Below are 13,038 nucleotides of genomic sequence, written 5' to 3' on the forward strand. Positions count from 1 at the left end.
CTGAGTGAGGGGACGTTCAGCAATCCAAGCGAGTACTTGGCCAGGTCACGTAGAACTGGGCAGTGACATGGGACAAAGGTCCCTGGGAGGCAGCGGACAGCAAACACTAGAGAGCAGCTCAGAATTGCAGGACATAAATGTGAATCCCTGAACTCCCGAAAAACTAATAGCCCTGGGGTGGCTCCCTCTGCTAGGCCGGCTGTAGCTGTCTGGGCCACAGAGGAATATTCCCTAGTGGGATCCGTGTAGTTCAGGGAGGTGGGCTGAAGCTGCCAGAGAGGGGCAATAAAGATTTGGGATTTTCCTAAGCACTCCGCTTTGGCCTCACTTACGTATTTCCATAGCACCTAAGGGCCCTGGTCATGGGCCAGGACCCCAGTGCACTAGGCACTATATGATGAGCATTTTTGAAAATGCCATCCTGAATGTTGGGCTCCAGCTAATGGCCCTCCCAGGGTCTTACCATAGTCCCGCAGGGCCCATCTATGTTCAGCTGACACGGACAGTCCCAGGAAGAGACAGGAGCACTTGTTAATGTGCCTGAGAGTTTGCTGCCCTTTGGGACATGCTAAACTGGTTAAGCTTTAGTGTCTTTATCAGAAAACAAAATAGCCTTGTTCACTTAAGTCCTACTGCGGGTGAAGATCTCGGGCCAGTGTGCTGCGGTGGACGAGGGTTATGCAAGCTGGGACTGGAGGGATTCTGGCTGGAGAAAGCAGTCTGTCAGAGTCTCCGATTTCAGCCAAAGTGCCCTCCGCTTCGGAGGATTACATAGCTGGAGATAACAAGAAGCATCCCAGGTGCCTCTAGATGCTCATTCGGCAATGACTGCCACAGACCAATCCTGCCAACCTTTAGAAAGGGTAAACAGGGCCACCAGCATAATTATAGGCCGGTTGGCCTGACATTGATCCCAGATAAAAGAATGGAACAGCCGATAAGGGACTTGATTAATAAAGAACTGAAGGAGGGTGACGTAATTAATGCCAATCAACATGGATTTATGGGAAATAGATCTTGTCAACCTAATTTGGTAACATTTTTGATGAGATGACAAGTTTGGCTGATAAAGGTAGAAATGCTGATGTAATATGCTTAGACGTCTGTCAGGCGTTGACTTGTTATTGTTCAACATTTTGATTAAGAACCTTGAACAATACAAAATAAACATGGCATGCATTCAATGGATTCAAAACTGGCTAACTGATAGGTCTCAACATTTAACTGTAAATGGGGAATCATCATCGAGTGGGTATTGTTTCTAGTGGGGTCTTGCAGGGACCAGTTCTTGTCTCAATGCCATTTAACCCTTTTATCAATGACCTGCTGGAAGAAAACATAAAATCATCACTGATAAAGTTGGCTGCTGATACAAAGGTTGGGGGAGTTACTGATGGAGAGCAATCTGGATCGCTTGATAAGCTGGGCACAAGCCAACACTATCCATTTCAATATGGCCCAATGTAAAGCGTACATTTAGGAAGAACGTACGTAGGCCGTACTTAAAGGATGGGGACTCTATCTTGGGAAACGGTGATTCTGAAAAAACGTTGGGGTCATGGTGGATAATCAGCTGATATGAGCTCCCAGTGCGACACCGTGGCTAAAGGAGCTAATGTGATCCTTGGGTGTTTATACAGGGGAATGTTGAGTAGGAGAAGGAGGTTCTATCCCCTCTGTATTTGGCACTGGTGTGCGCGCCAATGAAATCCTGTGTCCGGTTCTGGTGTCCACAGCTCAAGAAGGATGTTGATGCATTGGAGAGGGTTCCGAGAAGAGCCACGAGAATGATCAAAGAGGCTGCTAGGAGTGGGCAATTGCCAAGGACAGCAGAAGGCCTAGTGCTAACATTGGCTAGCGCTACCCTGCCCTGTGATAAGGGAAGGGTGTCAGGCTCTCAGCAGAGAAAGTTTGCAGTGTGAATGCTTTTGAGGGAAGCCAGACACAGCGGGGGAGCTGGCTACCATTGGCTCTGCTAGGACTAGAGTTCCCCCCGAGTCCTGCCAACAGGCTGCTCGCGATCCACTCTGTTCTCCGTACAGAACCAGGTCGGGGCTGTGCAATCCTCTGAGCCAGACCCACCCCTGCTCCCACCGCATCCCGCAGAGAACAGGAGCTCCCAGGGCCAGTCCATGTTCCCAGCTGTGGGTGCAGAGGGCTAAGGCCCCATCATGAGACTCAGCTGGCCCAGCTAGTGAGAGAGACGGGCTCTCTGGGCTTGATCAACTAATCTCTCTCCCGTGCCAGCAGGAAAAGCCACCCACTCCAACCACAGCATGTACCTTCCATATCTAGCCCAGGCCTTGGGAAACCTGCCTGCAACTCCCAGCTCTGCTGCAGACGCCCTGTGGAACATTGGACGAGTCATTTCGTCTCCCTGCGCCTCAGGCAGGACTGTTACAACCCCCGGGGGCCTCTCCCTCCCAGTGGCTCCCCTCAGGGGCAGAATGTGCCCAGGGCTTGGTGGCACCTGCTACCGTCAACAAGCCTTTAAAAATAGCAGCCCATTGTTGCCTGCTCGGTTTGTTTGTCATACCCAGGAAAGCAGGGGATCAAAGACCAGCCTCGCCCCTTCCTGAAGTGCAGCCTGGGATTGTTTACAACAGCCCTGGGCCAGTGGAGGTCAAAAGAGACAGGGGTTGTGTTGTGTTTGACCACGACCCTGGCGCCTGGAGCAGAGCCTGCAGAGATGATCGGGCTAGTGAGAGAGACGGGCTCTCTGGGCTTGATCAACTAATCTCTCATCCGTGCCAACAGGAAAAGCCACCCACTCCAACAACAGCATGTACCTTCCTGCCTACAAAGCTTTGATAATCAACTATATCTTCCTGTCATTCCCAAGGAGTCTTCCAAGCCTGAAGGAAAGGCCAGTCTAGTGTGGGCTTCCTCTTCTCCGAGTGAGGTCAGTGCTGATGAAAGATGGGAGCACTGGAAAAAACAACAACCCCTTTATCCACAAAAGGGATTCAGCACAGGCCACAGCATTGCGAGCTTCCCCCTAGCTGCCCCCCACCCCAACCACTGAGCTTCACCCTGAGAGAGGAGAAGCCAGGTCAGCCTCCCTGCCACCCCATTCAGTCCTTGGCCTCTCTTTGGAGGGTGTCAGTGGTTTGTCGTTCTGTGGGTGTGGTGTGGCCACCTGCCCAGCAGGACCAGGACCGAGCCCATGGATCTATTCCGGAGAGGCCAAAGAACCATCAAACAGCACTGCCCATGCCCGGCGCGGCTACTGGACAGCCAATCTCCTTTCCATGGCATGGCAGGAGGTTCCTTTCAACGGTGTGTGTGCCATGCACGACTGACGTGCATTATCCAGTGACCTCTGCATATGGCTTATAGGAGAAGGAAGTGCACTACACCGCTATCAGCGTACCACAAAATCCCCTCCTTACGGACAGGCGCGCTGGGGATCACAGGCTGTCCCCAGGCTCTGGCATAAGTAGCGTGTCCTATGGCAGGTATTGCTGAATCTGTCTCTTCGGCCCTCGGGGAGGGACGGTCAAAAGGACAAAGGCAAACCTGTTATCCCAGAATGCATGATCTTCCAAAGGAGACGTTCATCTGTGGAGTGGTGCCAGGTATAACCTCTCCTCCTCTCCGGTGTCTGCCCCGATGGGGATGTAAAAAACAAAAGGCTCCAGATTGCATCAGCCAGTGCAGGGCGACTTATGCAGAAGGTGGATCACTCACTCCACCCTTGATTCAAGGCCACGCACATCATTCTGCTTCCTCCTTTGTCCCTTCTCCATCAGGGACAGTTCTGACTCTTCCAGGGAGGATCCCCAACCCTGTTGTTTTGCATGGCTTCTGGCCAGGGAATAAGAGACCCAAGGGCATGTAGGGGAAAGTGGCCAGCGGGTCTCAGGGGCATAATACCTGTATAGCCAACAACCCTGACAAGAGAGAGGATAGAGGAGGAACTGAGCACAGGAGCCCGCCCAACGCCAGCTCATGTATTGTGCCGCTAGCTCATGCCACGTATTGTTATGCTGGGCAAAGGGGCCATAATCTTGCACACAATTCATCTCAGCCCAGGAGCAGCGCAAGGGCACTGCAAATATACAACCACAGTGATGGCAACTGGCACGACTGTAACACTGAGATCAGCTGGCACCTAGCAAGCCTGGGCTCACAAAATCAACAGCTTTCCCATGACATCAGTGATATGTACGGAGGGCCCCCTTCTGAGTACACTCCAGCACAGCGGCAGCCCCTGGGGGCTTGTATTCTTCATCCTCCCATTGGGCTCCTCTTCTCCAGAGCAGAGCTGGGCCAAATCGGAGCCAGGGGGCTAGAGGGGACAGGTCCCTTGTCCCTCAGTATCGCTCTAAGCCTGCAGACCCCTCAGTGTTCCGGTTCTGATCACAGAAAACTCAGCCAGACTGCATAGATGGGCCACACTCTGGATTCGATGTGTGAGCAAAGGGACCCTCACTCCGGGCTCACCCTGGTCAGAGACCAGAGCAGGGCGGCAAGTTTTAAATCTGTTGGAGATGGTTGAGCCGTTGCAAGAGAGAGGCTAACGCTCTCCGAGCCAGGGCCGACTCTGGCTTTCTGGCCGCCCCAAGCAAAAAAAAAAAAAACCGCGGCGGCCAGAACAGCAAAGCAAAAAACCCTGCGGCGCGGCCGGAGCCAGAGTGCAGGGGGACTCCCTGCCCTGCAGATGTGGGGGAGGGGGAGGGCGCGGGGAGAGAGAGAGAAGGGGGTGGCCAGGGCGGCCAGGGCTTCAGCGGGGCGCTGCCACGCGGCCCCTCCTGCCATGCTCCCTGCCGGGAGGGCTCCGCACCACTCCGGTCGGCGGGGAGGGAAGGATGCGGGCTGCCCTGCCGAGCTTGCTGCAGGGCGCTCCCATCCTCCACGCCGCCACCCCCTACAGGGCGGCTGGAGCGGAACAACAACAACAACAAAAGCGGCCGTGCCGCCCTAGGATTGGGCGGAATACCGCCTCCTACAAGCTGCCACCCTAAGCACCAGCTTGCTCGGCTGGTGCCTGGAGCCGGCCCTGTTCTGAGCTCCCACTGGAAACTGACTCCACTTCCTGGGAAGTAGGGAGCTGGAAAAGAACTGTACCACACACCCTTCCACTGCACAGCACCACATGTGACTAACAGTGTCAGGGCCGTCTCCTGACACCCTGGCAATCTCGCATGGCCCCAGGAGTTCCGTATTTAGCACCAGGATTATGATAGCTGCTCTGGCAGGCTCCCTCGGCATCTCCTGTCTGTTTGTTGGGAATGTTCATAAGGAGAGGGCCGGTGTAGGGACGGGACGCACCACCTCCCCGTCCAGCTGTGCCTCCTGCACCCAACTGGAGATGATTTGACGTTCCCAGCTGGCGTCGGCATGGAGATGGGGATTGCAACGGATGGAAGGGAAGGAGAAGTGTAAGAGAGCTGTGTTAGCTCCGTGCATAGAGCGGGGCAGGTAGTGCAGCCCCACTGATGGTGCACGAGCCAAACAGAGGACATGCCAATTACTCAAGGGGCTGGGGGTGGGGAGAAGAAACAAGACCAGTGCGGTATGCTCCTCCACCACAAGCCCCACTACATGCAGCTACAACAGGAAGCGGCCCCGGCTCCACCCATGGATCTGCACAGGAGGGTGTTTAGGGTGTCAAGATGGGCAGCCGGCATTCTGAAATCAAACACAGTGATCAGTGGCAGGCTGCCCAGGCCCTATCCCACTACCAGCTCCAGGGAAGCGGTTGATTAAACGCGAGGCCTGGCTTGCTGCATCCCCACGGATCACAGAGTTATGTCCAGGCCAGTTGCCCTCGCGATGGTTGTATGTTTGCTGTCTCCACTGGGCTGGGATGAACTGGGTGAAAGATTGCGGCTCGTTTGCCCCGCGTCACAATACGCTGCGTGAGCTATTGGCACAATCTAAGCTGGCTCTGGGCAACCACTTATGCATCCTCCCAAGCTATTCAATCTCTTGACAGATTCCTCCAGCATTCCAGCTGGGGCGATGGGAAGAGCTTATTCTGTTGCATGCAGTTGTCAGCCACTAATCGCTCGCAGTGCTTTCCACGCACTGAGGTGTCTTTCACTTCTGGTTACCCCCTTCGCTCTCCTCCTCTGTGGGTGGCAACCCCATGCCAGACCCCTGTGGCAGCTGGGACACAGCAGAGCTGGCTTGTTCGCTGTTTGCTTATTCTTTGTGACATCTGCAGGCTTGGGTGAGAAATACACCGTAGAAGAAATCAGTATAAGTCTGGTTACTGGTGTACCTCTGTCTTTACCCCAGCATAGTTTCCTCCCCCACCCTCCACCCCCCACAGAGCTGGCTATGTGCAGCCCCATAGCAGGTATGTGGAGCACCCCACTTCCATTGCATCTTCCCAGGCATGTGTTTTTACTCCCCAGAGGATGATCAAGACTTTAGTTTATAGCTCCTGGCCCAGCCGTCTCATAGAGCACAGAGCACGTCTCTTGGAAAGAGAGACAAAGGAACACAAAATGCCTCTCCTGGCCAGCGGAAAAGCCCTCAACCAGGGCTATGGGTAGGCAGGCCACAGGGGGTGGTAGCTAATGATTGTCACCTGGCTTATCAAAGAGCAGCGGGCTGGTGATGCAGCCATTGCAAAAGCAATGGCAAGGGAGGGAGACCAGCACAGGAGCAACCAAGTATTCATGCAGGAAGCTAGGGTTACCATACGTCCTCTTTTTCCCAGACATGTCCGGCTTTTCGGCACTCAAACCCCTGTCCGGGGGGAATTGCCAAAAAGCCGAACATGTCCAGGAAAATGGCGGCTCTGCTCCTCCCCTGACTCTTCGGCTTTGTTTAAGAGCCGGGCTGCCTGACCGCTACCAGCTTTGGGCAGCCCCCCGTGCCTCCAGACCCTGCGCTGCCAGAGCCCAAGAGGGGAAGTGCCCGGCTGGGGGCGCAGGGTCCGGAGGCAAGGGGGCTGCCCGAAGCCCAAGCGCTACCGGCTTCACGGTTTGCCAGGCAGCCTCCAGACCCTGCGCCCCCGGCTGGGCACTTCCCCTCCCGGGCTCCAGCTGCGCTGGGGAAGTGCCGGCCGGGGGCGCAGGGTCTGGGGGCTGCCCGGCAAACCGTGAAGCCGGTAGCGCTCGGGCAGCCCTTTCCGTGTGGCTGGGAGTGGGAGGGAGGAGGGGGCGGAGTTAGGGTGGAGAAGGGGTGGAGTTGGGGCGGGGCTAGGGGTGGGGAAATGGGCAGGGCCAGGGCCCGTGGAGGGTCCTCTTTTTTTATTTCCGAGATATGGTAACCCTAAGGAAACCCGCGCAGTGGCCTGGACTAGAAAGGCAGTGGGGGCAGATGGTCGTGGGGCGCGAGGGCTGGGAACGGATGCAGAGGGTCTAGGTGAGATGGAAGAGCAGCAAGTGCCTTGGGCGACAGGATCTGCCCAGACTGTGTAGAAATGGCGAAGTGAGTAGAGCCGAAGGCTGCTTAGGGCCTAGCCTAGGCCTGGGAAACCTGCCTGCAACTCCCAGCTCTGCTGCAGACGCCCTGGATGAGTCATTTCGTCTCCCTTCGCCTCAGGCAGGACTGTTACAACCCCCAGGGGCTTGTCTCTCCCAGTGGCTCCCCTCAGGGGCAGAATGTGCCCAGGGCTTGGTGGCACCTGCTACCATCAGCAAGCCTTTAAAAACAGCAGCCCATTGTCGCCTGCTCGGTTTGTTTGTCAGACCCAGGAAAGCAGGGGATCAAAGACCAGCCTCGCCCCTTCCTGAAGTGCAGCCTGGGATTGTTTACAACAGCCCTGGGCCAGCGGAGAGGAAGGGAGACAGGGGTTGTGTTGTGTTTGACCACGAGCCTGGCGCCTGGAGTGGAGCCTGCAGAGATTTTGCAAGGTGTCACGGGGCATTACTGGAAAGCCCTGGAACGGACCTCCGTTAAAACTCCCTCTAGAGCCGTGTGCTGCATGCGTGGAGGCCAGGGGCCGAGTGCAAAAGGAGGTATCTGCACCGCGGCTAGCACCTCAGCACCCCAGTCAGAGACCAGCATCCCAGGGGGCTCGCGCTGCACAAGCGCAGAACACAAAGACCGTCCCTGCATCAAAGAGCTCCCAATCTAAGTCTGAAGCAATTAACGTTCAGGTTTATCCTTTTCAGACCCGCCCAAAGCACCAAAGGCAAATGCACCTATGCTTTGCGGAGCGGGACAAATGATTCCCAGCAAACAATTTGCCTGAGGAATTTGGCCTCCTTTCCTCTTTGTGAAATATTCCTGAACAGCTACGAGGGCATCTGATGGTGCCTCTGTGAATATAGTCCAGTCTATGGATTCCTCGCAACTATTCACCAGGGCTCCGGCTTTCAGAAATCACTATTTGAGCTTTCTGATTGGTCACCTACTATTGATTCAGGTCTCTGACTGGAGGCCTCCCAAACCCCCATGGAACTATCAAGGGGTTTGTGGTACCGATCAAACCTGCCCCATCCTAATACACGGGTCATGCGTAAAACTTTAGTTCTTATATTTGCAAACCCCCCCAGGATTGGCAAACACTGCTGCGCGTGAAACTTGGTTCACGAGAATGGCCCTGGAAAAGAAAAACATCCCCAGTACTTGTGCTTAGCCGAACAGAGCCTGCAAACCTTCCGAGGGTCTCCTGTCCCTAGATGGCTGTTCAGTGCATTCTGTGGCATGGATTCTTTCAGCCCACTTCCTAACTGGAGAAGAGTCTGCAGCAGGAAAAATGACCTCGATGTTGTATGTCGCTAGGTAGGCACTAGGATTTCACTTCCTCTGCACCGCACTTTGCATTTTGAGTTGCCCTCTGGGGAGGCAGATCTGGGGCAGCATGTTAGAGAGGAGGAGACACACCCTAGGTTTTCTCGCCTGGAGTCTTTCATTTTGTTCTACCTTGATTTGATGTTTCCCTGATACTCCAGCAAGAGTCATGAAGGCTGGAAGTTCAGAGCTGCTCTCTGTCTCGGGAGAAGCGGAGCAACCATCAGAGTTGGTACCAATGGGCATCTTCAGCAAAGAGAACAAGGATGGGCAAGAAGACCTGAACTTCCCTCTTCCTCGCAGAGGCGAGACCTCCATAGCAGAATCTAGGGGAGGGGTTGGTGTGGGGAAAGTCTGCCACTAGCTGGATAAACTGGGGCCTTTAATCTCCAGGCTTTTCATTCAAGCCCTTTTCGCCAGCAACAAAGTAACGGAAAGGAAAGGGAGAAGCCTGCATCTTTCCAAAGCACGCTACCCATTGGTCTAGTGCAGGGGTCCATGAGGAGCGAGCGCTACACTGCAGCCAGAACAATTTATTTACATGCCAAAGGAGGGTTCTGTGGGTTAGACAAATGTAACCTTCGCCCTTATTTGTCCTTTGATCAGAAGTCAACAGGCTCCATTCCAATGTCTAGCCCCAGGTTTGTTACTACAGATGTTTGGCTGGGGGTGGCTTGTGGGAGGTAAACGGGCTTGCGGTCATTCCATTTCCCCTGCTCCTCCAGACAGAGCTGCTCTGTGGTCTCCCTTCATTTCTGGCTGCTGCTAGGGCCTGGAGAAACTCCCTCGACCAGCTCAGCGTCTGTCTGGAATAACAGCGCCCTAGTGTTGCCAACGCTCACGATTTTTATCACGAGAGTCGCGATATTGGGTTGTTTTCTGAAAGCCCCAGCTCCTGTATGGGTGGAAAGAGAGAATCCCAGCTTTGATTTTTAAAAAACTATGTTTCCAGGCCTCCTGTTTATGGAGAAAAGCTGGAACACGTCACCCGAGTGCCCCTGCAGGCTCGGAAACTAAAAGGCAAATCAACACTGCCCCCCATGTAATGTGCTTTTAAAAAACCCTCAGGATTTTTTAGCCAATTTCATGATGGGGGGCTGGTTCATGGGTTTTGAACATTTGGTAGGGTGACCAGACAGGAAGTGTGAAAAATCAGGACGGGGGTGGGGGGTAATAGGCATCTATATAAGACAAAGTCCCAAATATCGGGACTGTCCCTATAAAATCGGGACATCTGGTCACCCTAACGTTTGGGGTTGGCAATGCTGGGGATCATGCCGTCCCCAGCCCACACACATGAACACTCCCCCCTCTAAGAAATCTTTTCAGAGCTGGTATTTTCATATCAGATTGCTTGAAAAGTCCTTTTTCGGGTTGACTGAAAAACGGCACGCACTTAGAGAGGCCAGGCTGTGCTGCAGTTCCCATGGGCTGTACGAAAACTCGCTAGCACCATCTTTAGGCTCTGAGATGTATTTATCTTAACTCAGCATAAGAAAGAGAGATTTGGGATAAGGAGACCCGGGAAGAGATCCCTACTATCAAGCCTAGTGAGACATACACATGCTCCCACTTCTGCACACCAGTTAATGCACCCTCTTGCACTTGTGCAAACTGCAGCTCGCACTTTTGCAAGTGCATGTGTCTGAAAACACATACTTTACACACGCACATGTACACACGTAGACAGCTGAACGCTTTTGTATTTGTGCCCACAGCTCCACCCTTTATGCAGCTGCACTAGGTTGACCAGATGTCCCGATTTTATAGGGACAGTCCTGATATTTGGGGCTTTTTCTTATATAGATGCCTATTACCCTGTCCCGATTTTTCACACTTGCTATCTGGTCACCCTAAGCTGTACACACCTGGTGGCACCTGCTCACTTCGACACATGTACACTGCAACACACTCCTACACGTGCCACATGCGTCAGTCTGCCACTGCTCAGGACCTTCCACCTTTCATTGCTGAATTCATTTTCTTCCCTTTTAACCCGCTGGCCACCTTTCGAATTGTCTGCTTTGCGGCTGGCTCCTCCGCAGCGTTTCGCTTGAACTGGCTCCATCCCTTCCCATTCAGGTCAGACATCAGGGCCTAGGCTGCAGGAACTGAGCATCGGGCCAGGAGTCGCTTGTCCTCTGCTTCTGCTGCAAGTGGGAGGTCTAGTGTCAAGCGGCTTTCTCCTGAGGAAGGAGTGGCCTGGCCTGTGAATCCCAGAGCTTGTGACTCTGAGGGGGAATGGAGCCGCAAACAGCTCCCTGCATTGCTTGCCCTGCTTCCAACTCAGAGAACCTCTGAGCCTTATAAGCTCATGCAAATGGGGAGAGAGCCCCTGATCTCAAGCTAAATGGCAGATCTTTCTCCTCTCCTGGGCTGACTCTATGTTCTCTAATCCATGAAGCCATCCCCCCACAACTGGTCTCCATACACCTCCTAGCTGCTCACCTGACTGCAGTCCTAGCACCACCGGGGGCATCTGCACCCAGAGACACTCAATTAGCTTTGTGAGCTGTCTGGATCTGCCTGAACGCAAGATTCCTGCATGTGCTCCGTGAGCCCCGTTACCAGCGTAAAGATCGCAGCAAAGCACGAGCCTCTGACGTCTCCCAGGAAGATGTTGGCCGAAGTGAGACCAGGCAGCTCTGTGTTCTTGGGGAACCAGGGTGCAGTATCCAGCCTGTCTGATGCATGAGAGACACCCCCGCCCCCCCCCCCCCACACACACACGGTCTCTGCTTAAACCAAGACCGATCGGAGAAAAGGCTTGCAGAGAGCAGTGAAGGGCGTTGGGAGACAAACCTAGACTCCTCCTGACAAGGGTGACAAGATTAAGACATCTCCATTAGTGTACAGAATGGAGAGCAGAGACAACTCCCCTAGCCTCATCTGCATGAAAGATGGGACAGGGATTAGCATACAGAATGAAGAACAGAGAACTGCACTGAACTCTGGGACCAGAAAAAGCAGGGAAGCACTGCATCATGGGAATCTCTGCTCCAAATGTTAATGAACGTAAGCCTGCCCACACCCAGCTCAGCAGTTATCAGACCAATTCTAGTAAGGAATCTGTGATTGATATCCAAAATACTGAAACAGCCTAGTTGCACTGTGAGCTCCCTGGAAGAAAACACCACCCATAGCCAAGAGTGATCAGCTCCTATTGTCTAGTCTAAAGAAAACCCTTGAGTCATCAGCTTACCTATAAACAAATCTAGTGTTCTCCCTTGAACCATTGTATTTGCTCTACAAAAATCCCTACTCACCCTCCAGTCAGTGTTCTGATGCTTAGATCCAAACTATGCATCAGTTCCACTGGAACTCCATCTTCTCCTGACTGATCGTGCTGGGGGCTCTGCCTGTCTCCAGCACTCAGGACCCTCCGCTACCACCATCACCTGGGAACCCCGACCAGTTCAAGCCTCATGGAGTGGGTGAGATTCCCCCCCTCTTTCTCGCTCTCTGTTTTCCTTTCTACCTTAGGTATTAACCTTTAATCATGTATGTTATGTTGGTTTAGCTCTCCTTGTGTAGTTATCACTATTATTCAATAAATAACTTCTATGGTTAAGTTGGTTGCTTCTCTCTCTCTTGCTGAACTTTACTCTTTTGTGTTTTTAGCTTCCCCCATTTACTCTGCAGCAACGCTTCTTTTATCTAAGCTAAAGATCCCTGCAGCGCCCAAAATACTGTGGGGTTTGCTCATCAAGTAGGTTACGGCCAGTACAATTGTGATGTGAGAGTAGGGATAGGGATGTGCTGAATCTGGGACGTATAAGGGTGGCAGCTTAAAAGTGCTGCTCAATCCAGCCCATTGAGTCCAGAGACATATAAGGGATCAGCTTGAAAGTGCTAAGTGTGTGTGTGTGTGTGTGTGTGTGTGTGTGTGTGTGTGTGTGTGTGTGAGAGAGAGAGAGAGAGAGCATACCCTGGTAACAGAAGGGTGAGGAAAGAATTCCCCACGCTGATGAGATTAAACTTCCAGAGAAAGGCAAAACCTCGTGCCAACAATCGCATCTTCTTTCCATGCCAGATCCATTCGGAATCCTTCCAACTATGCAATCCCCTTCAGTGCTCCTTTCTCTCTTCTTCTAGAAGCTCTTCACATTTGATAGATAGATAGATAGATAGATAGATAGATAGAGGGGGTGTCTGGAGATAGATAGATAGATAGATAGATAGATAGATAGATAGATAGATAGATAGAGGGGGTGTTTGGGGATAGATAGATAGAGGGGGTGTCTGGGGATAGATAGATAGATAGATAGATAGATAGATAGATGGGGTGTCTGGGGATAGATAGATAGATAGATAGATAGATAGATAGATAGATAGATAGAT

The sequence above is a fragment of the Malaclemys terrapin genome, chromosome 8 (genome assembly GCF_027887155.1).
Source record: "Malaclemys terrapin pileata isolate rMalTer1 chromosome 8, rMalTer1.hap1, whole genome shotgun sequence".
NCBI classification, from domain to species: Eukaryota; Metazoa; Chordata; order Testudines; family Emydidae; genus Malaclemys; species Malaclemys terrapin.